The sequence below is a fragment of the Equus quagga genome, chromosome 14 (genome assembly GCF_021613505.1).
Source record: "Equus quagga isolate Etosha38 chromosome 14, UCLA_HA_Equagga_1.0, whole genome shotgun sequence".
NCBI lineage: Eukaryota > Metazoa > Chordata > Mammalia > Perissodactyla > Equidae > Equus > Equus quagga.
In genome coordinates this window covers 78810548-78837400 of record NC_060280.1, presented here as the reverse complement: position 1 = coordinate 78837400, position 26853 = coordinate 78810548, and the positions used below count along the sequence as shown (strand labels likewise).

Below are 26853 nucleotides of genomic sequence, written 5' to 3'. Positions count from 1 at the left end.
GCCTGAAGACCTCTAAAATATCTCCCGATTCTAACATTCTGTGATCCCAGGAAACTTACCACTTCTGCCAAATTGTTGCTGACTCACAAATCTTCCTCTTCCTGTGCCAACTTTGCTCTTTTGCACACGCCTTTATTTCACCTGGAATGGTCTTCCTCTCCTGCCATCCAAATCACGCCTCCTTCCTGGCCCTCCTGAAGTCCCACCTTCTCTCACAGCTTCCCTGGCCCGGCAAGAATGAGATGATCTCTCCTTCGTCTGCCTCAATTCCCATCACATGGATGGTGCCTCGCATACGTGCCTCAAATACGATTATCACTCCATGTGTACAGCCTGTTTGTCTAACTACACAGTAAGCTCCACGTTGTAAATCAGGGTGTCTTTTACCCTTCATACCCTCATACCCAGCAGGTAACCCACAAATAGGTGGGGATGCTATCCGGTGACAAGAGCAATGGACCAGCAATCAGGAAATCTGGGCTCTAGTCTCCAATGATCTTAAACACTCCACTTGTGTGGATATTAGTTTTTCTCATCTGTAAAATGAATGCTTCGGATCAGGATACTCGCTCGTTTCTGAGGTTCCTCCCAGAGCTGACCCACTATGATTTTCTGATAAAGAACATCCAGTCCTTCCTGGAGTCTCACTCGTCTTTAGATCTTTTCAAATCTTTTGTCTGGCTCTTGCACTGAGAAATAGAAGTGGGAGCTTTCAAATAAGTTTCAAATCTCTCACCTAGCCTGGGCCACTTCTGGAATAAATTGGAATTCAACTGTAATGAATGGCCATAACGTGGATTCCAGATTCCCTCACTTGGCTGAACTATTCCTCAGAAGTGGACTCTGTTTACCCAGGAAAGACTGGCTATTTGGTATTTTCTCACTGTATTCCTTCCCCTTAAAGCAGCTTGCAGCCCCCCATAAATTTAATGCCAGCATCCCAATGACAAGAATTTAATAAAGTCCCAGAATATTCCCCTTTACAGATGGGCTCTTACACAGAAACCAGCATTCACTTCCTGCCGGTATTTCTAGAAACTTATCCTTTCTATAGTTGTTGCTTTTAATTAGAGCTAGGAAGATGCTGTGAGCTTTAAAAACCAAAGATTACATCTTTATCCAGAAAATAGAAGAAAACTAGACCATCACAATGATAAATTTCACCTGCTGGTGAGACTGTCACAACAATCTAATTACCAAAGAATTAGTTAACTCATTCTCACTCCCTGACCTGGTACCACATATTCACATGTGCACCACACCTTACCACATCCCCTTAGCAGCTTCCTCATTATATCATTTTAAGCAGATTCCGCATTGTGACAAGATTTTATAGACATTAGTAAAATGTGCTGTGGGGGGAAAGGGAATGGAATATAGGAGGAATTTTTATGCTGAATGGCTAGTTCTGTGCTGAGTCATCTGCCTTCTTTCCCTCCCGAGGCAATAACAACAGTGACCATTTATTGACTGCTTAGGCGGCGCCAGGCACTGGGCTAAGGGCTTCAATGCACACAGCGCATTGTTATCATCCACTACTAGAGATGGGAACTGAGGTTCAGAGAGAGCTAAGATCCTATCTCACAGAGTAAGTAGCAGGGCCAGGAGTCAAAATCAGGTCTCTGGCTGTGGCTCCAAACCCATGGACGTAACCACTTTGAACCATATCCATACTCATATCTCTTTGGCCTCACAGAGTGTCCCAGTCCATTTCACTTGCTTGGATTAGTACAGATGGCTAGGATCAGCCTAAGCTTGTCTTAAGCAGTTTCTCAGCTATTCCTGGGAACTTAGCAAGAAACTTTAGCCAAGGTTCCTCAAGGCCACTGAGGAATATGAAGTTTGATTCTTTTCTTGATTTGGCGGAAGGATCATTTCCCATCACTAATAACTACAAATTCCCTCTTCTCTGCCTGGTCCCCATAGTTCAAAGGAAAGAGAGTGCTGGTTATCTAGGGTGGGATGAGAAACTGGGCCCAAGCCAGCAGGTTCAAATACCTTCTGTCTGTTCAGCATCCTGTGAAGCGATAGGGAAGGCGTGGCTGGGAGGAGGGAGCTGAATCATCTCACCAAATGTTCTTTTGTGCAGGGTGAATGTGGCTGTTAATGCTGAACAGCCTTCCTCTTCCAGAAAACAATGGAGCTCCACTGAATCACTGACTCCCTTTCAGGCATCTCCTTTTGGCTGTCTGACCCAGTCTCATAATTGAGACTCAAGCTGTTGTCCCTGGCCCAACAATTGGCAGCCATGCCAATCCAGAGAATGGATCTGGTCCCACAGCCTGTGGCTATCTGTGGTGCTCTGAACTAACCCTTTGATGAAAAACCAGAAAATTAGAAGGATTTCAGGAAGAATCTCCTGATAGGAAAAGGATAGTTCCACCTTTTAGATGCCCCCAGGATCCCCCATTAATCCCCACCTGACCAGGGTGGTCCCAAATGGAGATTTAAGGGTGAAGAGAAGTCTTCATTTAGGCCTCCCACGACATGTGCTCTAAGGACCTTTGATCAGAGTTCTGTTTGATGCGAGTTATCAGTGCCGACAGCCCAGTCATGCTTATATGCCTATCCAACTATTGCTCCTTGCGTGTGTAGTGCCTTAAGAATCTTAGACAGCTTGCTGGGAATGTGACGAGTGAGGCAGGATTTGGGCATTTCTGGGTTTCTGGGTACCTCCCTTGCCACCGTACTATCAACACGCCTATCACAACCTTACCTAGCAACCAGAGCAATTATGCAGAAAAATGTGGTTTTTAATGCCTAAGCCAAAATCAGTTCAGAAAAGTGAAGACGTTTCAGGAATACCTTAATCAGTTTATTTCACTCATATTTTCCTTTTTTATGTAAATATAGGAGCGATCCACAATTTGTTTTAAAAACCTATGTCTAAATAAGTCTAGAGGGCCGGGCCAGTGGCATAGTGGTTAAGTTTGCATGCTACACCTCGGTGGCCTGGGGTTCACAGGTTCAGATCCCAGGTGTGGACCTACACTTTGCTCATCAAGCCATGCTGTGGTGGCATCCCACATACAAAACAGAGAAAGATTGGCACAGATGTTACCACAGCAACAGTCTTCCTCAAGCAAAAAGAGGAAGATCGGCAATAGCTGTTAGCTCAGGGCCAATCTTTCTCACCAAAAAAAAAAATACCAGGGGGCCAGCCCAGTGGCGTAGTGGTTAAGTTTGCACACTTTGCTTTGGCAGCCCGGGGTTCGCTGGTTTGGATCCCAGGCACAGACCTATGCAGTGCTTATCAACCCACGCTGTGGCAGGTGTCCCACATATAATGTAGAGGAAGATGGGCACAAACGTTAGCCCAGGGCCAGTCTTCCTCAGCAAAAAGAGGAAGATTGGCAGCAGATGTTAGCTCAGGGCTGATCTTCCTCAAAAATAAATAAATAAATAAGTCTAAAGGAGTATTTTTAATACACTAAAATGAAAATTCTAAGTAATGGTCGGGGGGCATACCTTAATTCATAGTTCAGCCCAAATCACACAGCTGGTCAATGATAAAGCCAAGACAAGAATCAAGGACTCTTGTCCCCAGTCCCAAGATCTTTTTGTTGTGTCTCCAGGCTACTGTGGGCTGACACTGGGTTTCCACATCAGGTGTCCCCCAAAGGCAGCCGTCTGCTCAGAGCTCTGCTGGAGGCCTGCCCACCCAGCTGGGCCCTACCCTCAGCACAGGCGACAATGAATTTCTATGAATGCATCCTGCTTCCAGGGTCAAGTACTTTCATTCTTTCTTCTTGGGCAGCCACTTACGGGGACTGAAAAGAAGTCACCAGCTGGCCTACACACTGCAGAAGAACCTGGCTCAGGCGTTAGAGCCTGTGGCCCCCAGTTCCCACTCGTCCCAAGGAAGGTGTGTGTCAGGAGCCACACCGGGGCTCGCAGAGGGAGCAGTTCTCACCTGGGCGAACAGAAAAGACAGTGCTCACGTCTAGAAAAGATACTGCTCCCAGAGAGGAAAGAAGACCCAAAGGCCTCTGGGATGGGCCTGAAGGAGTGTTAGGACTTCAGCGAGGGTCGGGGCTGACCTACGCAATGCCCTCAGGACCCCAGTATACTGTCCCAAGGCCCGGCTGACACCGCTCTCTTCGGACTTGTGCTCCATGTGCTGCTGTCATGAAAATCTTTGGCAATCTCAACCAGGTCTTTTTGGTGGCTTGAGGGCTACAGGGGAAGGGGACCAGATATTGCTTTTGAGCTTTGTGGTTGTCTGAAAAGACCAGGCTTGTGCTAGAAAGTTTTGGTTGTCAGAGTGAAGAAGTAAGGAGACTGGCCCATTGTTCAGAGAACCTGGTAAGAAAATCTTCAAAGCCATGAGAACCAGCATAGAGGAAGGGTCATGAATTGTACAAACAATCCTAAAGGCTAGTCCTAGCTCCACCATTTATTTGTCATGTGCCCTTGAGAAACTAAAAAAGCCATGAACATTAGCTTCCTCATTTGAATATGGGGATAAAAATAAATACTTTGAAGGGGTGTTGGAGAACAAAATGAAATAGTGTACATAAAGTACTTGGCTCCTAGCAGGTGCTCCCAAAATATTTGTTCTTTCTTCTAAACCTTGAAGATTCCATCAGCATTACGTTTTAAAACATCTTTTTAAACAATAGAACCCTTTGTAAAATTGTCAGGTGTTTTGCCTTAGAAGCTGTGAGATTTGTAGGATGTAATCGGATATTATTTTAATAACTATGAGTTGTGTGGTCCTACTGGTCAGGAAGAATATGGAAAGGAGATATAATTCCATTAATGTCAACGGTCATTGGAGCTGAATGGAAAAGAAATTAATATATCCTAGACAAAGCAAAGCAAAATCAAGCCAAGTCATGTAGCAGCCTGAGTTGGTTGTAGGCTTCCATGACTAGCCTGGGATGGGGCTTAGTGGAATAAAATGAATGTAAGCAGGGGTGATACCCTAAATTCTTAACACCCTGTACAGTGCAGGTCCCAACAAACAGGGCAGATACCAGTGGCAAGAAGCCGCTGTGCAGCCACACCAGTTTGTACAATCCTGTGTACAAGGCCAACTGCTCGGACATCATGAAGCTCCCGGTGTGGACCACAAACAGGGCTGGCAAGAATCCAGGCTGACCGCTCTGAATTCTCCCAAAATTGCTTGGGATGGCATTATTATTTCCTCAGTCAGTAAGTATCTTTTAACTCTGAGAAGATTTAGAATGAAGAAGAGAAATATTTAAGAGGACCAAACTTATAATATTAATATTTATGCATTAAGAAGAAATCTGTGCCGATTTAGTAGTATAAGTATTCGTAATAATCAAGAGAATTTGCCATATTATAAAATATACCTGCATTGAAAATTCTCATTTGAAATGTGTAGTTAATTGATTCAGACTTGTATATTTAAGTTTAATCTTTCATAGTTTATACACAGTTTTGGAACAGTTAAGAGTACTTAAGGATCACCGTATACATGTTTATTTTATTAAATTTATAAGAGTTATTCAAGAAGTTGAGAAGGCTTATTTTGTTAAGATATTGAAGGACTTCAAAATGATAATAAAATATTCAATTTATGAATGCAGTTTAAAAAGCTTAGACACATTAAAGTCTGTAAATGGGTTCAATTATTAATCAAAGGCCTCCTTAAAAGTGATTGACAACATTTGCTAAACTTATAAATAGAATAAGATTTGTAAATTGAACTTTAAGGTAAAACTCAGTTTTTGAATATATAACTTTAATAAATTGTGTTAATTTTTAAAAACCAAAGAAACTTCTGAATAATATTTTCTGTATATGAAATCTGTTCCTGAGGGCAAAAAGGAACTCCCCTTTGGGGAGAAAAAAAATTAAATCTTAAGAAGAAATCGCAATAAATAAAGCAGAACTCTAATTGAAGAGGCATAGGGCCTGGATCCAGCTTACTGTCTACCTCTTGGCTTCTCTCTCAACCCCAGACAGACGCAAATCTCACCACCACTTCCAGCCCCGCCCCCTCCACGTTCAGCTCACTCTCCACCCAGCAAGGAGATGAACTAAGCAGCACAGGGACAGTCAATGGAGGACACATACCAAATAACGTAAAGATCTCTACACCTGAATTTGCATAACAATCTGTGAGAGTTTAGAAAAAGTACTTAAAATCTCTGAGGTTCAGTTTCTTCTTTTCTAAAGTAGAAATTTTAAAAATTTCTACTCTGAAGGTTATTAAGAAAAGTATATGTAATTCCGTATTTTTTCAACTTTCACCACTAGCCACTGGGGGTGTGGCTGTGAACAAGACACAACCCTCCCCTTGAGAATAGTTAAAGTGATGATTGCACGTATGAACACAGCTCAGCCAACGGCTGCCGTGCTTGCAGCTCATATGCATATGGAGGAAACCAACGTGGCCATTGAGGTCGGAGAGATCTGGGTTGGAGTCCAGTCATGCCACTTACTAGCTGTGTAACTGTGGCCTCTGAGTCTGTTTTCTCTTCTGTAAATGAGGAAAATTGACTACAATAGAGAGTAGTTGAGGGGATCAAATGAGATGGTGTATGTGACAACATCTGGCACAATGCCCAGAATATATAGGAGATTCTCACCATATTGTAAATACTACATGCATAGGACAGGTTCTTTCCAGCCCCAATCTACTGCAAAAGGACACCAGAGTGCAGAGCTAACACCAAGTCAATGTCTTGTTGACCTCTGGGATAGGGAGAATTCTGGAATTGCTGCTGGCCAGGAAGCCTGGCATTCTCTCCTGTACCCGTGGCCCTGACTGACCCTGAGGAACCAGTCATTATTCTGGAACAGATAAACCAGCATCTGGTTCTATTCAAAGTTTCTCTCCCTTTCATGACCTTAGAAGTTTATATAAGATGCTACATCCACATCTGACCTCTGTAATCCCAGCTCCTTTTGTTTCAAAATTTCCCGGTAGAGATATTGGCTGTGACCCTCCAGTTTGCACCCATTTTTCTGGACACCTGCATAACTCTTCATCTACCAAATGTAAGGGCCCTCACTTGGCCTAGTGGTGATGAGTCTTAAGGAGTCTTGTCAGTCCCGAATTCACACTGAAGCCCAGTAAGGTACCCTAGTATCAGCAAGATATTCCCCAGCAGGTATTCCTTCTTAGAGCTCTCATTCCTGGACACAAGCTTCTCACCCAACTGCTAAAATGAACCCTCAGGGAACAAAATTCTCAGAAGTCCTTTGTGCCAGAAACATCTTGCCATGCTCCCCTGGCAGGAGGGCAAGCCCCCAAATCAGGGAGCTACTTGGACTACGCCATCCCTAAGGCTTCCATTCTCCCCTCTCCTGTTTTTCCCCCTTATACACAAAAGGAGTGATCTGATCACATTCCCAGAAAGGCTGCCCTGATACCCGAACCTTCTGAGCCAGGAAACTATTCCTTCTGTCCCGAGAGAGAGAGATCTTACTATGGATATTAGCTTTGCTGTCTGCTTCCAATCACCCTTCTAGTAACTGTACCTGGAATTTCCTCTGAGAAATCGCTGCCTCTCCACTCTCAGCCCCCGTGCTTGGGTGAAACTGATTCCACCCCAGCTGCCAGGGTGACCCTGGCCAAGGGGAGTGTTTTGTCAGCTTGCAGGTCTATAACAAAATACCATAGACAGTGGCTTAAGCAAGAGGAATTTATTTCTCACAGTTCTGGAGGCTGGGAAGTCCAAGCTGGCCACTTTGGTTCCCAGTAAGGCCTCTCTTCCTGGCTGGCAGAAGGCTGCCTTCTCACTGTGTCCTCACATGGCAGAGAGAAAGAGGAAGCTCTCTGGTCTCTCGTATAAGGGCACTAATCTCATCGTGAGGGCACCACCCTCATGACCTTGTCTAACCCTAACTACCCCCAAAAGGTCCCATCTCCAAATAGCATCACACTGGAGGTTAAGCCTTCATCATATAAATTGGGGAGGGACGCAATCCAGTCCATAGCCTCACTTCCCTGGCCATGTGCCTGGGTCAGGGACGAACGCGGAACACAATCAGAGCTGATGAGACCAAGCACTTGCTCCTTCCCTGCCAGACTGAAAACCTTAGAGGATGAGCCTGAGCTATGAGCAGGCATCTTAACACCACACAGAGGACAGAAAAGCTGAGAGAGAGAGAATAGGTCCCAACGACACCCGGCCTGAAGGCTACCTGCACTTCTGTATGTTTTGAATGCTGTAAGGCAAAATACTCTCTTTTGCCTTAGGTAATTTAGGTTAACCTTTTATTAGTTGTAACTCCAAGAGTCCTATTTATACAAATCCATACCGATTCATCCAGTGCTATGCTGGAGAGAACTCATGAGAGCCAGTTGTTAAATTTTCAGGAATTGTGCAAACCAGGTGTTAAACACAGGCATTATTAACGATTAAATTATGCAGCTAACAATCAAATCAATTATTTTTTTTTAAACTAGTAAATACTCAAAACCCATCACTTCCTGATAAGTGTAAGTTATTTGTGCTTTGAGGTTATTTCCATCTACTGTGTCCGCCTGGTAGAAACACTATACGGGGTGCCTGTCTCCTCCCAACTCATTATTCAGCAGCATCACTTGGGCAGCTGGAAACTGACCAGGGTGGGAGTATTTTCACCACGAAAATTGGCAAACACTGCAAAATCAAGACCAGGTTTATTGGTTTGTTGATTGTCTAGACTTAAGAAAGTGGTGGGAAAGTGTGAATGATGCAGATTAAATTTAAAAGCGCATCACGTGTGTAGTTGTTAAATTGCAACCAGAACAAAAACTTGAGGAAATATTCTTCCAGAGTTTGAAAATTATTACTTGATTGAGTAAAGAATATTTGCAGCTGCTGTCGTCACCTGGTACCATTGTGCTGGTCCTAAGACCTCAAAATGAATAGGATGCAGCCTTGTGCTCAGGGTGATTTGCTCAAGACCGAGCATCATAGAGGACACAGCAGTAAAAGACATTGCAGCTATCATCAAGAAGCGTATCATTTAATTGTAAAGAGAAGCCCAGTGCACAGAAAATACAGTAGAGTCTCTAGGCCAAGGATAACAGGTATCTGTTATGAATGCCACCATCTTCCCATCTACACCTATGTGAACAATGCCAGCACTCTGCCCTGAGCCAGGATGTGGCTCCAGCCTCCTGCCCAAGAGAAGCCTCAGGCTGTGTCTTCCTGGGTGCCGTCACACAGAGCACTAACTACGGGATAGCCCAGTTTAGAGGTTCAGAAGAGAGAGATCAGCTGGAACTATAGAACTTAAAGGAGGCTTTATAGCAAAGAAACTTGAAAAGGGCCTGGAAGGATGAGTAAGGACCTTGTTAGAAATGCAAATTCCCAGGTCCCACTCCAGATCTACTGAATTAGAAACTCTGAGGGTGGCCCCAGGAATCTTGCTTTAACCGCCATCCAGGTGGTTCTGATGTGTGCTGACACGTGAGAACCACTGGACTACGCCCGGCTCCTCCTCCAGCTGCTTTCTTTCACATGTCATTCCAGCTGATCCTTACAACTGTCCTGTGCAGCAGGTAGGCAAGCTAGCACATTTCTCCTTCTCACAGACATTACGGGACTCACCCAGGGCCATGCCGCTGACATGCAGCTGAGGCTGGGCCACAGCCAGGTCTCCGGGTGCCGGAGCAGTGTTATTTCCATCAGACCTAGGGGAAGAGAGAACGCTGGTGGCAGGATTCCCTCCAGCCCCAGCCTCCCAATTTCCTCTCTCACCTTCCCAAGATGTTGGCCAGCCTCCTGACAACAAGCTGTGAAGAAAAGGCCTGTGGGGGCGATGACAGCTGCCTGACAGAAGGAAGGTGATAGGGTTTGGTGCTGAGCTCCCACCACACTCATACCTGCAAGGACAGAAAGTAGACTGCACCACAGCCAGCGCCATTTGGCCAGGCTCAGGGAGCCAAAAGCCGCGGCTCATCTGATACCACAGCCCAGAGCTGGGTAATGGCAAGAACGTGGAAACTCAGTCTGCAACAAACCCCAGGAACACAGCCGTGGAGTTGGTCCAGGATCCAACTCCTTGTGCCAAGCCCTCTCGGGAAGAAATGATCAGGGTTTAAAGAGGAAGTGTCTCCAAAGCGAGGCCAAGCCCGACAGGTCAGCCTGGGGTAGCAGAAAGGGCAACAGCTTTCAAGTCAGACACGCCTGGGTTTGAAATCAGCTCCACTGTTTACAAGTTCTGAAAACCATGTTCCTTACCTTCTCTGAGACCATTTCTTCCTCTGTAATACGGGGGTGACACAGGTGGTGAGGCTGGAGTGAAATAACACACGCAAAGGTCCTGGCAGGGGCCTTGGCCACTTCCCTCCTTCATTCTTCCCTTGGGGAGTCCTCTTTCTCCATCTCCATGGATCCTGGGACAGGGATGCCAAAGGTGCTGAGGAACCAGGCTAAAGGGAAAAACTCTGCCCAGGGCAGAAGACACCTTCTAGCATTAGATCGTGAATCTGTGCGCTACTAGCTCTGGTAGGAGTATGTCTTACTGGCTTTATCCAGCATTCATGAGAATAATAATGAGCTGCTTTGTAATTTATGCAATCTCAGGCACGAAGAAATTAATCTGGAATTCTCCAGTTCTCTCAAATTAATTAGTAATTGTCAGTAATCAGTAATTCTTTAGCAAACTATACCCAAAGGCCAAATCCAGCTGAGTGTTTATTTTGGTAAATAAAGCTTTATTGGAACATAGCCATGCTCACTCCTCCACATATTATCCACGGCTGCTTTCATGCTATAAAGGCAGAGTTGGACTGTAGGGCCTACAATATTTACTGTCTGGCCCTTTACAGAAAAGTTTACTGACCCCTGCTCCAAAAGAAAGCATAGCTAGATCCAATTGTTGTAGTTTGAGCTCTCCAACAACTAGACTCTGAGAAGGCATTTAGGCTTCAGGATGTTAAAGAGGGAAAGCCCCTGGGACCTACACCTCTGGAAGGGGGAGGAAGGAAGCAGGAGTGGCCACTGGGAGAAGACAGGCTGCGATACAGGTCCAGCAGGCCTGGCCGATCCCACAGTCAGAGCAAATAGCCCCTCAGAGGTATCCTGCATTGGCCGAAATCGCTGGGCTTTTATACTCTGCCTGGATCAGTCATTGGAAGTGGGCCACCCCCAAAATGGCTGACCTTGGGCAAGGCAGCTCCCTAAGGAGCTGACTGCTAGAGGCGGTTTACTGACAACACTCCAAGCACCTAGAGCAACAAATCCACCCTCGACTTTGACAGCACGTCCCCATGCCCACCACACGCACCCAAGCGTCTTTAAGTGTTCCCTCACCATCCTCCTGAAGCACCCTGCACGTCCACCCTACTGAGTCAGTTGCCGTCTGAACCACCTCTGGATGTGGTAGATGTCGTCAGTGGGGCGCAAAGGTCAAAATGGACAAAGGGTTTTCAGAATAACAACTGAGATATCACCTTCAGCTTATTCTCAACAATATTCTTGAAAAATGTTTTGTCCATAAACTTTATTGAAAATCATAAATAGAGAAAGCCTATGAATATATGAATGCCATTCTTGGGGAAAAGTGGACTTTCTATTTCTGTCAGAATAACACCTAGACATTTTGATAAAATCATTGGGGAGATACAAGTTAAAAAAAAAAAACAAGCCCATAAATCTCACCTCAATATAAAAACATCGTTAACATTTTGGTACACATCCTTATAGACTTTTTTCTACTGATCATCACATCAAATAAAATCAATTGGGACCACACTGTTTAGTCACCTGCATTTTTATAAATATTATTTCATTTAATTCTCATAATAGCCCTGCAAAGTAAGACGTAATATCAATAGTTTTATAAGAATAACTTGAGGGACAGAAAGGTTAGCTTGTCCAAGTCACGTGACAGAGCCAGAATGCACACCCAGAGCATCCTTCTTCAGAGTCCGTGCTCACCTCCCTCCGGCTGCCTCCCCGATGATGACCCATGCCATGGAGACGGCAGGGCCCAAAAGGAAGGCAGTCACTGAGAGGGATGGTTTTCAATGCTGGACTTGGTGACTGCTTCTATCTAGGGCATAAAGGGAAGGAAAAAATTTAAAAGTGATTCTAATTTTTCCAGCCTGGGTAGCTGGGAGAATGATAATCCCACAGATGATACAAATTTCACAATCTCTTTAATGACACATATAACTTCTACTAGGCAAATAGTATTCCCTCAATTCAGACCCGCCCCTAACTCAGACAGGGCCCTGTGCACTGTGTGAGCCAGCGAGGTCTTATCAGTCTGCAATCCAGGCAGCTAAGGAGACCTGGCCCCAGCTGAAGCTCGGTGGGAGCCCAGGTTGGGGCCAGAGCACCACATCTGTGCAAGCCCAGGCCCAGCTACACTGTGCTTTCCCACGGCGGCTTCTCTATAACGAGCGGGGCATCTGGACCAGGCACCAGGCTAAAGTGCAGTCAAGCAGAACGGTCCCCTCCACATACACCAAGTTGGACTTGATTTCTGCCCTAGCAGGGATGGGAACAACAACTTTTTGCCAAAAGAAAAGAAGAAATCAAAACAAAAATTGTACTTCTTCCCTGGGCGGCATGTTCCTGGCTTGACTTATATCACTTACATAACAGGGATATTATTTGTTAGAACAGACAGAGAGTTTCGAGAAAGGCCAGAAATGCCAGCCTGGGATTCGGTCCCCCAGAGTTCCGACACCGAAAGAAGGGCAAGCAACAGTGTGTGTGTGGGAGTCAGGAATGTCTCCTCTGATTCCAGCCTCCGGAGCCAGCCACACCCTGTCACAGACACGGGAGTGCAGCCCCCAAGTCAACAGTGGAAGAGGGGCTTTGAGACAAAGAAGGAGGGGTGGGCACAGGCTTCCTGGGACCCTTAGGATTCTGAACCCTTTGAATGGCTCTCTGACAAATTCATCTCTGACAGGGAACACAGTGATTCACTGACAAAGAGTCCGGTTCAACTGTTGTGTTCTGTTGTACACAGAACCCAACTCCACCATCCACAGCCCCCAAACCCGAGATAATTTGTTTTGTTTCTTTGTTCTCTCAGGTTTTCTAAACCTTGCCACTTTCAAGAAATTCACCCTCAGGGAGCTAGTTTTTACATAATTGTTAGTTTGTTCTCTTTTTCTTTATGGAAGCTGCTCTCCTTTTCTGGATGACATTTGAAGAGCTGCATCAGTAGAAAACATTAGCTTTGCCCTCTTTGACTCTGAAAACTTGGCAACGGAGTCAAATTCTCTGCAGGTCTCGCTAGTGTGAAACTTCTTGTAATCCTTTTCCCTAACACATACCACAAATCACTCCCACAGATGCCTCCGAGAGGAGGCCAGGCCCTAACACATATCTCACAGAGAGCCTTCTTTGGGCCTCTTTCTTCCTCTAAATTTCTTCAGCTCCTGGCCTCCCTTTGCTCCCTCTTTACATTTTATCACTTTATAGCCAAGCAGGTGTCCTCTGTTAGGTACCGGGACAGAGAAAACACCCAACACATGTTGATAAATGGAGTAACTGTGAATGAATCCCTTCCCATCTTTTCCTTTTTCATTCTTTTTGTTGGCATTTCCTCATCACCACTCCATGTTCTATGAGCTTCCAATTGACACCTATACCTGCTCCCTTAGACTGTGCAACTTGCCCCTTACCTGTACCAGTGTCTATCACTCTTTATCAAAAAGTTCTTAAAACAGACCAAAGGTCATTGGACCCACACCCATGAAAGCTCATTTCTCCTTTTTCATTCAGTAGTAAATATTTATTGACCACCTACTATGTTCCAGGCCTCATTCTAACAAAACAGATACAGTCCCAATCCAATGGAGCTTCATTCTAGAGGTGGGAGACCAACAATAAGCAAATAGATAAACCAATAAATAATAGGCTCAGAAGAAAAATAAAGCAGAATATGGAACAGAGTGACGGGGGTTAGCTGAGTCTTCTCCAAGCAATAGCGGAAATAGTCACTTGTCCTCATATTTGTCAAACACCAAAGCCTCTCACTCGTTTGGCAACAGACGTGGATGCATTGAGATAGCTGATACACATTTGCTTCTGCCAACCAACTCAGAGAAAGGAACAGGCACAGTGTCCACGTCATGGGGATTAAACAAGATAGGTAACCCTGGTAGAGTGCTTAACGCAGCGGCTGGTGCACGCACAAAGCATACTAAATAAAGGGCAGCCAGAAAAAAACAGGAAGGAGAGGGAGCCGCCATTGGCAAAGGCCATCTCATTTGCTCTAATTTTAGTTTACTCTCTACATTATTTGTGCTTTCTTCAAGCAGCCCATAGCTTTATGAGCAATTGACCCTGGAAATGAGAAGCTGCTCCAGAGAAAGACCTTAGCTGAAAGCGACATGATAAATACACGGCACGGTTTAGAGAGGAATGCAGGCTGAACCTGACCAGTAGCTGGCATCTCTGACCTTCCTCTTCACCCACAGGAACTCACTAGTCATCTGACGTATGGGCAAATACATATATACACATATAAAAATATAAAATTATCCACAATCTCTTTTCTTCTTCATAGCTCCTTCAAGAGAGGGAGACTCAATCATCAGATTATCCCACAGTTTCTCTACCAAGGGTCTCTTTGACTGCTCTTTCAGTATCTATTTGACTCCAGCTTGGCCAAATTGATCATTATTGTTTCTGAATATGTAAGCAAAACTCAGGAACCGCATCACTTGTATAGAAATTCTCTTTGATCCAAAATATTTACATTGCCCCGTCTATACCTGGTGGAAACAAGATCTTAAATTTCCTCAAGATGCAAAACTGTCATTTGGAGGCTTGCAATCAACTTCTGTGTTTTAGGGTTTTAGGGTGCAGATTGTCCTTTAATTTTGAAAGTAATATTTTGATGAACCTATTAATAATGCAAATGCTAAGGCACCAACCACTCCCCTCATTACATATCTATATATCTATATGCAAATGCTTCAGACTGAGATGTTAAATATTCTATTTGGACATATAAATTGAGTATAATTAGCAGAATTCTTGACCTGCAGCATTTTTTTCCCTAAATCTAGATTTAATTGTCTTATATCTAAACATTTTTATTTGTCCTTGGGAAGAAATGGAAAGATGACAGCTTGGAGAAGCAACAAGATAGCAAGGAGGGACCAGTAGGAGTGGAGCATTGTTCCAGAGCCAGGGATTATAGAAGTGCCTGGCTAGACTGGGAGGATTTGAGGAAAAGTTTCCTTAAGGTTTCTCAAAAATTACTTGAGGAAGAAAACCTAATAAAACATTGAAATCCTTGATAGTAGAATACAGACTTAGACTATTGTTATTTGGGTATTATTAACTTCCGAGGGCTGGAGAAGATGGGACCGTCCTGACTAACATGGTTCTCAATATTCCTGTGCATCTCTCCCCATCCCTTTCTTTCCCTTCCTCATGAGGACCAGAGAAATCAAAGATTTACTAATTTAGAGTGTGTACCACCATGTCTTATGCTTTACAGTTATTTGGTAAACATTTATTGAGTGAGTAAATGAAATAGACTAACCTCCATGAAAAAAATACAAAATTATTTGAATACTGGATGAGAAGGCATGAAAAGAAGAAAAAAGGAATTTTTTTCAAATTACTACTCAATTTCCTTCTTAGTGTTTCTCAGTGGGCTCTGATAACCATTAGTTCTTTGGTAAGAAAATGGACGGTGAAGTGTGGAGGGATAGTGGGAGAGGATATGTGTTAAATACGTTTGGGAATGCTGGTAACGTAAAAAAGAGCTTTGTTATTGTTAGTTTTTTTCATTTATAGGAACTCTCAGCTTTTAATGTGCTAATATACACCATGAGAGTATTACTATATGGTGTTTCCATATGCATTTAATTTTACGATCTTCTTTTGGACAAGTATCATGCAAGATAGTGTTTCTTAGGTATATGGTTCCCTGGAACACCCTTTGGGAAACACTGGTTTAGTATCATCCTGACTTCTTTTTGGCTTTTGACTTATGCTGTTTTTCCTGGTCGTCATATTACCTCTCAGATAAAGATCATTCTGTACTCATTCTCTTTATAAAGTTTCTTATGTAAGTATAAATTACTGAATATTCCCAAACATCCTCCTTACCTCTGCATCCCAACTTTGAAGTTCAATTCAGGACTAGCCCGCCAAGCAGGTCTCTACCTTCGTCTTCTCAAAGATCTTAATTACTTTCCAAGAGTCTCACAGAGTCCCTCAATTTTCAACTATAACCTATAAAACAGGTTGTTATCTACCCATTCATTTCACCAAAAAATCTGTACTAAGAACCTCACATGCAAGGCAGTACAGGGATAAATAGTTACGTGACACAGATCCTGCCTTGAGGAGTATGAAAGTTTAATAATAACTGTAACTTGAAATTAATACACTTGGGAATGAAATAACCCTGATTTGGGGGCCTTGGACAAGTTACTTAACCTTTCTGTCAGTACCACTCTGTAAAATGAGGATAATTATACCTACTTTCCATCTTTGTCATGTTGATCAAATATAATGAAGTATGCAAAAATATCTGGCATAGTACAGATCCTGGCACTAGAAGTAGTAATAGCCTTAATAACAAGAAAACCCTTTAGATTCTACACGGCAGTTTCATCCTGAAGTAGGCCTTGTCCTCAGCTGCTTCATGGAAACCTCCAGAAGCTACCCAAATCACTGGAGTCTGAGAGTGTACCAGGGAGACTCCGCTACCTGCCCCACCATACATCTCCATCTCCTCACATTGCGTGCTAGCCAAGGCAACAGAGAACCAAGGAGGAAGTTGCGTTAGCCAAGTCTGGCTGGTTGGTCTCTCCAGTCCTCCAGCCTGGCCCAGTCTTTGTGGTCTGGCCTGGTTCACACAGATATTTTTCACAGTATTAGTAGGGTATTTTTGGTCATTATCTACTTTTTTTTTTTTTAAGATCGGCACCTGTGCTAACTGTTGCCAATCTTTTTTCTTCTTCTTCTTCTCCCCCCAAAGCCCCCCCAGTACATAGTTGTATATTCTAGTTGAGAGTGCCTCTGGTTGTGCTATGTGGGATGCCACCTCAACATGACCTGACGAGCGGTGCCATGTCCACGCCCAGGATCCAAACCAGCGAAACCCTGGGCCGCCCAAGTGGAGTGTGCAAACTTAACCACTGGTCATTATCTACTTTTGACAAATGAGTAAATCAGGCTCTGAAAAAAATAACTACCTTGACCAAAGTCACCCTGCTAATAAGTGGGAAAGCTAAGGTGACTCTATGTCAGGAGGCAAATAGCACATAAATAACAAGACAAAATAGGAGGCTTTTGCATTATTCCAGGGAAGGGGTAGGTAGGACCATTGCTAGAAGAGAATGGAGAAGAAAGGGCAGATATGAGGATAATAGAAAAGTAAAGCTGACATTTTTTGACAGTGGAAGGACCTGGGAATCCTAGAGTATCTGTTAATTTCCAGCCTTTCCACAACTACCTCCTCCCTTATCCCCAAAAGTATAGCACATTGTGTCTGACAAATGTGCACAATCGTGCACACAGACATGTGTCTTTGATTCAGTCTTCCACCGCCAAATAACAACTTCATATACACTGATTTTTACATCGTCCATGCCTTCAAAGAGCTAAAAATCTGAAGGGGAGACAAGAGAGACCACAAAAAGGACATAAAGCAAAGGTTCTGTCACACTCAGGTAACCTAGATTCCCAGGGTAGTTCTCCCATAAAATGGTTACGTGACCTTGGGCAAATCACAGAGCTTTGTTGGGTTGCATCTTCTTCACTCATCACTCCTTCATTCACATGTTCAATAAATATTCATCCATTGCTCACTATATTCCAAGCACTGGGGTAGCACTAGGAAGACAGATGCCCCTCAACCCAAGGAGGTGAGAGACAAACATCCAGACAACTCCAATTCTATAGGAGATTCCTTTCTTTTTCTTTTTTTTTTTCAGATTGGCACCTGAGCTAACGACTGTTGCCAATCTCTTTTTTTTTCATGCTTTATTTTTGCCCCAAATCTCCCCAGTACATAGTTGTATATTTTAGTTGTGGGTCCTTCTAGTTGTGGCATGTGGGACACTGCCTCAGCGTGGCCTAATGAGTGGTACCATGTCTTCGCCCAGGATATGAACTGCCGAAACCCTGGACGGCCGAGGCAGAGCTCGCAAATTTAACCGCTTGACCATGGGGCCAGCCCTGCAGATTCCTTTCTTATCCCCCACGATCAGTCAGTCACCAGCTCCTGTCTATTTTACCTCCAAAGTGTAGCTTCAATCTACTTACCTCTCAACCCATCTACACTTCCATCCTGGTGAAAGCCACAGCTCATACATGAGCTGCTCCTGGATGACCGCACATGTAACTGATTCCATCACCCAAGCAGAAGCCTGGTGAGTCAGGGGACAGCTCACCTGCTGTTAACCATCCTTCCTCAGAGCCTTGCCTCCTAGAGGAGTGAGACCAAGTATTCTGGATATTCTGGGCAACAGCCACCTTGTGTGCAAAGGCAAGGAGGCCAAGAGCCTTAGGAAGGACAGTCTGCGGTGCTTGAACATGATATTTGCATTCCAAAGAAACCACAGCTTAGTAGAAATCACATTATGCACATAATTGTTTCCAAGGAAGGAGAAGTTAGAAGCCAGAGAGTTTAAGTATCACAACAACAAAGTTATGCTTCTTGTAGGAATTTTAATGATAAAAGTGTTTTTAATAGCTGTAAGCGTTTACCCATAAAACCAATACATCATTAAGTAAATCCAAGCTTTGATGATTCTGGCTTCTCTGTGCAAGAGGAATGGCCATTCTTTCTCAGTGACTCCCAGCGCTGTCACATCACAGGTTTTTCTCATTCTTTTGTATGGAAAACAAAACACAAACCTCCCAATCAAAGCAGCAGGTTTGCACCCCACCTCCCCCCATACAAACCCAGTCCCCCGGCAGATAAGGAAACTTGCCTCAGTTTCCTGGTCTGTAAAAGGAGGATACTGATAGGACCCACCTCAAAGAGCTATAAATCAGATTGCATCAGTCAATATTTGTAACGTGCTTGGAGGAGTGTCCAGCACAGCAGTGTGTGCTGTATAAGTGGAGTTAAATTAAATTAATTACTAGATAGATAAATCACGTTGTATCTAATTCCTGTTACAAAAATACTTGATGTGAGAGAACTGTGTCAAAAGCAAAAAAAGGGAAAGGGTAGAGATGAGTCTGTCACAGCGTAGCACACAAGCTGTATGAAAAGAGGGGGTCAGACTGCGAGGCCCTCCAGCGATAAAGTATATTAGATGAAAGATGCATATTCCTGAATAAATGTGTCATGGGCGCCGATGCACAGATCTACATGCACCGACACGCTTAAATATACAACTCCTAACTGTGCCACTTAAAAACCCGAGTCTGAATCAGAGGCAAAAGTGAGAATTCATTAATTGTGCCCCATCTCTCTCTATAATAACACACAAGAGGTTACAAACCTCAAACTGGGTCCGGTCCCAGAACTTGGTCAGTAAATTGAAAATAATCAGAAAATAAAATGACTGAGCTTCTCCATCTGCAGAAATAAACCACTCAGGGGATGGTCGTAAATGTGCTGTTGATGGGAGTAGGGCTTCTCCCCATTTTCCATGAAGGCGAACAGGATGCCTTACAAATTCAATTAAGGTCACCAGCGTCTCCCTCAAGTCCCGTCAGAGCACCCCCGGATGTCTCCGCAGGAAAACACATTGGAACGTGATTTATGGTAACCTACTCAGCTGGACTGCAATGACTCTGAGGTAACAGAGGGCGGGGTCTGCAGGAGTCAGGAAGCTGAAGCCAAGCAATGAGACTCTCAGGGTGTCTCCACCGCTGCCCGGGCTGTGTCTAGATCATTGGTCCTGTAGGGTTGATGCAACCCTCAAAGACAGCCAGGAATCTTTGGTCTAATTCCAAGATCGCCAAGCAAAATCTTAACTGTCCCTTGGTGTCCTCAGGGGAGGGTCTTATGAAGATGAATGCCTTCACTCAGCTCTCCAACCAGAACCTCACCAACAGTAAATTAGTGGATTCCGTCAGTAAAGAGCCAGCTTTTTACACACAGGTGCCTGGGTTGGAAACCTGGGTCCAGCCTTTACCACCTAGAAGACATTGAGCAAATCATTTAGCATCTCTTGGTCTCAGTTCCTCACTAAGAGAATAACAATAGTACCTACCTCATGGGTTGTTGGGGAGATTAAAATAGAATAATCCAGAAAAAAATGCTCTCTATTTGTGCCCAATAAATGCTAGCAATTTTTATTGTTGGTTATTGTCGGCTATTGTTACTATTGGTCTGGTTAAATTCCGACTGATCCTCATCATCCTGTTTGAACTCCTCTGGGTAAACCACTGAAATCAAATTTTAGATCTGAAAAGTTAACCAAGCACCTGAATCTCGAGCGACTCCATTAAAGTGGAGTTCTCCCCACTTTAAGAGGACACTTCTGGATAACTGTCAGCAGCAACACTAATGTTAAGAATCATCATGTACGCCCAGGAATAAATGATAACTCTTTGAATAAACCCATTACTATATAAAATAAAATATTTAATGTTATAGGAGTATCTTCAATTGCCTCTCAGGGACCCAGACTCAGTCAATGTTTTCTCATGGTGAGACCACTCAGCTGGGAATGTTAGAACGGTTAAGACCTGAGAGGTAAACTCTCTTTCCAACCTTCTTACTTTACAGTTGAGAAGACTGAGATGAGTGAGAACTGGCTTTCTTCTCTTTTCCAATTCATAGTCAGATGTTCATTGCCCTGTGCCTTCTAAGTTCACAAATCACTGACAACACAGCAGAACTGTGAAGAGAACTACTGAGCCACGGGCTTGAAGCCAGAAGACGAGCTTGAACCTACTGCTATGTGAGTGGCCATGGGCAAACAATTAACCTCTCCCTTGGCCTCCATTCCCATTCCTGTACTACGAAATAGGGTAACCCTGGCTATTTCTACTGCTCAAGGTTGTGGGGAGGATGGGATGAAATGAAAGGTGAAGGTGCTTTGTGAACTCTGAAGTGCCATGTAAACAGAGTGGATTGTTCTGTTGTGAACTCCAGAGCAACCTTTCACAAATTAGTTCTAATAATCCCTAATGTGAACAGCAATAGATTAGTGGTGGAAACAAGGAGAATGACAGGAGAGGACAGATACAGTAGGGCCATAGGGTGTGTTTATGAAAGTTTTCTGAAGGAACAGCAGGGCGCTTACACATTTGTTTACTTTCCCTATCTTCTGTGTTCCCAGCCATCCTTAACACATTCAAAAAAGGGGAGCTGAGAAGGAGGGCTAACGCTTTTCTTAGAAAAACAGGTGACAAATCATAAAGCAATCGAATCTGTTGCAAGGAATGGGAAACACACAGCAGTTCCTTCTAATTAACTCTTCAATATGTTGCACTGCATTGGTGTGTTGTTTCCAATGTTTTGCATTTGACTTGTCCCAGGCCACTCTCTCACCATAGCAACTCAAGTGTACCGGAAAGTAGAAAAGTCTGCATTTGAGAGAGTTAAAGGAGTTTCATACAGTTCAGCTAACCACAATTAATTTTTAAAAAGAAGCAGCAGCAGCAGCAGCCAAATATTTCCCTCTCTGAGAGCATCCTTTGGGAGATATTCTCTCCCTCTCTCCTTCTTATACACCTCATTCTCTCTCCTCCACTTCCCTCCCTCTCTTTCACCTCCCTCAAAACTCCTTTTCTGTGTATCTGTTTCTCACCAACTGAAGAAAACGAAAGAGCAAGAGAACTCAGTCCACATATGTTCTCTAAAATATCTGGTTCTATAAGCACCATGAAGGTGGGACCTTATCAGCCTTGTTTTTTGTTACACGCAATGGCAGCTCAATACAATTTTTTGAATGAATGAGGCTCCTCCCTCCTTTTGCTATGAACTGTGGGTTTTAATGTGATATCCCTGTTGTAGAGAGGCAGTAGGAGACAGTACAGCAGGTTATAAATCTAATGGCCGAGAATCTGAAGACCAAGGGTCCCATTCAAACTTGCCCTGATCATTCTGTGTGGGCCCCAAGTTAATCACTCACATCTCCTCTCTGAGCTTCTTTTCCCCTGAGAAAAAGGGCATGGAACTAGAAATTCTTTAAGGCCTCTTCAAAGCTCTAACCTTCCTTGAGTATTTTACCAAGGGACCTGCAGAGAAATAACCATCACTTCGTGAATGAATAGGCTAGGCTTGTGCTGTTCCTCTTTTCTAACTACAGATATGCACCAAGCTAGAAGAAAAGGTAGAGTGTCCACTCTGTACATCTTACTCAGGTTTATACTGACTAAGCTGGAAACAGAATCAACTGTGTGAATCATATGCGGATCAGATCCCAGCCTGACTGCGCCATCTGGGCTGGCTGCCCCTAGTAATTCAATTCCTGACACATTTACATGACTCTTCATCTCACTTAGCTCTTAAAGGCAAAACTGTGAAATCTCAAAGACAAGAGATTAAAGAAGTCAGCCCGTCCTTTCCCAACCCCTAGGGCTCCTCAATTTACCCCAGAGAAGTGATTAGAGTCTGCACTTAACCATCTCAAAGAACATTTCACAACTTCTCTAGGCACGTCCCATCTGCTGATCAGACACTGGATCGTACCATCTTCAGAAACTGAAGTATAATAGGGATTCTCTGTGACATGCGTCAGGGAGCTATTCAGGTGAGAATGCCTGGGCTATACCCACAGTGCTCTGAAAACTCAGTGTATTCGCAGAGAAGACCTTGAGCTTTGGACTCTTCTCCTGGGCAGTGGCAGCTTCTGAGATGGAGCGCTGGGACAGGAACTTGAAGACTTGGATAACTTCAAGCTCCTTCTTGGGCATCTCTTCCACTGCCATTAGTAGCTGAGCCATTTAAGATAGCAGGGTAGCCAGGTCCCAGGTGCCCCCAATAGCTGAGCATCAACCTAGACTCAGGCTCTCTTGGGGCACTCAGTTGGGTAGAGAGACCTTTTCCTGTACCTGGCCTACGTCCATGAACTCCAAACTTTGGGATGATTGCTTTAGGCTAGCCAAGTTAACGTTTAAAGCACTAATAAATAAACAAATAGATACTCTCTGGAGTCAAACTGCCTAAAGCAGCTCATACCTTCCTGTCGTCTGAAAGCTCTTTCAAAGAAGGCATCAACTGGCAGGTCATTAACAAAAGTGAAATATGCTCATTCTGCAAAGCTTCCTTTTCCCTCAATGCTCTTTTGTTCTTATGGGTTTCAACACACCCCGTTTGACATTCTCAATTTCTTTGATAAGTTCTTAAAAGTTCATGGCAACTCAGATCTCCCTATTCCAGAAGCAAGTCTATAGAAATTCTAGTAAATAGGTGAGCAAACTTGAACAAGTTTCTTCACTTCTTTGAGTCCCAGTTTGCTCATTTGAAAATGGTTCATAATCTGTTGGACCTCCCTAATAATCCATGACTCTGCCAGAGGCTGTAGGGTTACATGGAAAGAGAGTAGCTTTGGAATCACACAGGACTGGGTTTGGGTTGTGATTCCCCTACTCAGTATGTGACTCAGGCCAGTTACTTCACTTCTCTAAGCCTCCATTTCCACATTTGTACAGGAGTAAGTGAATTAATGTGTGCAACCAATCTATACAAACTCAGGGCAAAAAGCAAATATATTGAGTTAGGTTCTTTAGGAAATTATTCAAGCCCAATGACATATCAGCAGAAAGCCTAGGGTCTCTCTCTTAAGGTTATTCTGTCCATGAGTTTGCCAGGAATTCCACACTTCACTCGATCCAAAGTTAGCATGTCATCAACTAAATGGTTCACCCTACACAGATCCACAGTCAGTGCCTGTCCCTGGAGTCAAAATGGGTTTCCCAATCAGCATTATCTGGAGAACCCTGCATGGGCACCAATGTTACAGATCTTTATTCACACTCCATCCTCAGCCATTGCTCCCCAATTTGCAATCCCTGGGCAGGAGTGCTGGGTGAGGGGGCGTGTAGCACAGAAAAACCAGCCCAGGCCCACAAGCCTCAGCCATTGTCTTGAGTTTAGGTGACTGGTCTAGTTGGGGGTTGGGCCCTCCCTTTCCAAGAAAGCCCTGGGACCCGATCCTTTCTCTCAAACTGATCCACTTTCTTTGCATCCCTCTCCTCTCTCCTTCTCTCCCCCTCTCCCAATTGGCCAGGTTTGTATACCAAGAGGTAAGACAGCATTTGCAAAGCCGTTTTTCAAAAACTGTTGTTACACCCTTACCTCATTATGATGCATGCCTATTAAGTGCCTTAAGTAGAGAATAACTTAATTTTTCCTCTGAACGTCCAAGGTCTGATTTGCTCTCTCTTCCTCAGCTAAACAAAGGAGGAACTGAAATAATTTTAAGTACCCCCTCAATGGGCAGCCCATTTGATCCCTACCCTATTCAGAACCTTAATGCATTGGTGCAAATGTAACCCACCCAACAGCACCTGACACAAAGAAGTTTAAAAAGTGATAGTGCATCCCACTCGAAAAAGAACAACACCCAAAGCAAATATTCCCTTGCCTGTAAGGAGTGGCCAAGTGTAGAAATTTTACAGACCTCATTATCTCTTCAACAGTTGTAACATCATATTTATTTACGTCTAACTAGGCCAGAGATAGGCAAACTTCTTCTGTAAAGGGCCAGGTAGTAAATATTTCAGGCTCTGCAGGGCACTTACATCTTTGTCACAGATTGTTTTTTGCTTTTTGATGGGGGCGGATTTAGGTTTTTTTACAATGCTTTAAAAAAATGTAAAAACCTCAAGACCATATCAAGATGACAGCATAGGCAGACTCTGAACTCACCTCCTCCCATGGACACAATAGTTTACAACTACTCTTGGAACAATTGCCTCTAAGAGAGAACTGAAAACTGGATAAAAAGAACCCCCACAACAAGGGACAGTGCTGACTGAGGTGAAACAGGCAGAAATTCCTTTCTGTAGAGGAAAAAGCCACCTTTGAGCCACAGAGCTTCACAGCAGACTGGGAGCAATCCTAAGATATGAAGCCTTCCCTGGAGGGGTGGGGGATCTGAGCAGGGGAGCATTACCACAATAAGCAGCTTTTGGATTCAGCACAACCAAGAAAACTGTCATAATACCTGGCTTTGCTGACTATTAACTACAAGGGGGAATACCCCCAGAAAAGCTATCAGACATAAGGCGGGAAAAAAGCCTGTTCTTAAAGGGCCCACACACAAATTCATCTGTTAGAGAAAGCAACAACCTAAAATCACCAAAGAGAAAGGTGCACAGTCCTTTGGTGAAAAGAGACTCACCTGATAGGCTCTGGGTGCATCTTGGTGAGAGGTGAGATGTCTTCAGGCACTGAGACATTGGCATCAGCCATTATGGTGACCTACTACAGGCCAGCTGACACAGATGATGGCAGATGCCATTGTAGTTCTTCCTCTGACCTGTTACCCTGAAGGTCTGCCCCACCCACTAGAGTACTGATTTAATCCATCTCAGTCAAGGCAGCCTGCCCTAGGGACTGGCCCCACCCAACAGCAAGCCCTTGGGCAACTTGCGGGCCTGCATAGGTGGAGTGCCTGAAACCTCTGCAACCAGGTGAGTAGGTCTGCCTCTGCTGGGCAGGGCACACGTAGGGGGCAGTCCTGTGGTGGTGGAGTGTGTGCAGCCTTTGCAGTGGGGCAACTAGGTCCACTTCAGTGAGTCGGGGTGGGTGCAAGGGGCAGGACTGTGTTGAAGGGGTGTGTGGTCCTGTGGGTGGTGGGTCTTGTCAGCTACAGCAGACTTGTGCTTCTCAGACAGGCACATAGGGAATCAGCCCACCTTCCAAAGCCTGAAACAATTGGGTGCTCCCACGCCTGGGGCCAGCCGCACTCAGCTAAAACCCTGAGAGAGCTGACAACAGCCTTGTAGGCCATAGGCCTACAGCAATTGCAAGCCCCTGAGCCTAGCACTGGGGGCCTACTCACTTAACAGAAAAACTGCAACAGGAATGTGCTATTAGACCTTGCAGCCAACTGTTCTGGGGTTCCCCATGTCCTATAAAGTGACTAAAGTGTCCATAGCAGCCACATGCAGTGATCATTACAAAAAGCCAGGCAGGGGGACAGCCTAGGCTCCCTGGGCACCTGCAGCAATTCTGCCACAACAGAAGGACACACATAGCCCATGAAGACACTCCTGGAACATTTGGAACTGATGATGAGTGGGAAGCACACTGCTAAGCCTCATAAGACACCTTCTACATAAGGCCACCTCTCCAAGATTGGGAAATGTAGCTGACCTACTTAATACACAGATAGAAGCACAGAGAAAGAGGCAAAATGAGAAGACAAAGGAATACATTACGAGTAAGGGAAAAAGACAAAACCCCAGAAAACGAACTAAACAAACAGAAATAAACAATCTACCTGACAAAGAGTTCAAACAAAGACTCATAAGGATGCTCACTGTTCTCAGAAGAAGGATGGATGAACACAGTGAGAACTTCAACAAAGAATGGAAAATACAAAAAAAGAATCAATCAGGAATGAAGAATACAATAAGAGAAATGAAAAACTCACTAGAGGGACTCAACAGCAGAGGAGATGATACAGAAGAAGAGATCAGCAAACTGAACAAAAGACTAGAGGAAATCACCCAAGATGAATAGATTTTTAAAAAAATGAATTAAAAAGAACAAGGACAGTCTAAGGGACCTCTGGGGCAACATCAAGCACACTAACAACCATATTATAGGTGTCCCAGAAGGAGAAGAGAGAGACAAAGGGGCAGAGAATCTATTTCAAGAAATAATACCTGAAAACTTTCCTAACCTAAGGAAGAAACAGATATCCAAGTACAGGAATCACAGAGAGCACCAAACAATTTAAACTCAAAGAGGCCCACACGAAGACACATTGTATTTTAAATGCCAAAATTAAAAACAAAGAGAGAATCCTAAAAGCCACAAGAGGAGGGCAACAAGTTACATAGAATGGAAACTCCATAAGGCTAT

The 26853-nt window shown here is 44.2% G+C and overlaps 1 long non-coding RNA gene across 8 annotated transcripts in view; it reads right to left on the bottom strand.

The window, feature by feature from the left end:
• The window catches only part of LOC124225209 (uncharacterized), a 103806-nt gene that overhangs the window by 52106 nt on the left and 24847 nt on the right, over positions 1–26853 (bottom strand). For 4 of the 8 annotated variants that reach the window (XR_006885034.1, XR_006885038.1, XR_006885040.1 and 1 more), the window contains exons 1-2: positions 11856–12199; positions 9522–10309 (exon numbers count right to left, since the gene is read on the bottom strand). The exons of 1 other annotated variant lie outside the window; for it this stretch is intronic. This is a non-coding gene — a long non-coding RNA (uncharacterized LOC124225209). Of the gene's footprint in view, positions 1–9521; positions 10310–11855; positions 12200–26853 lie in introns of those variants that run through there. 3 more of the 8 variants (XR_006885039.1, XR_006885036.1, XR_006885037.1) reach the window with 3 other exon arrangements.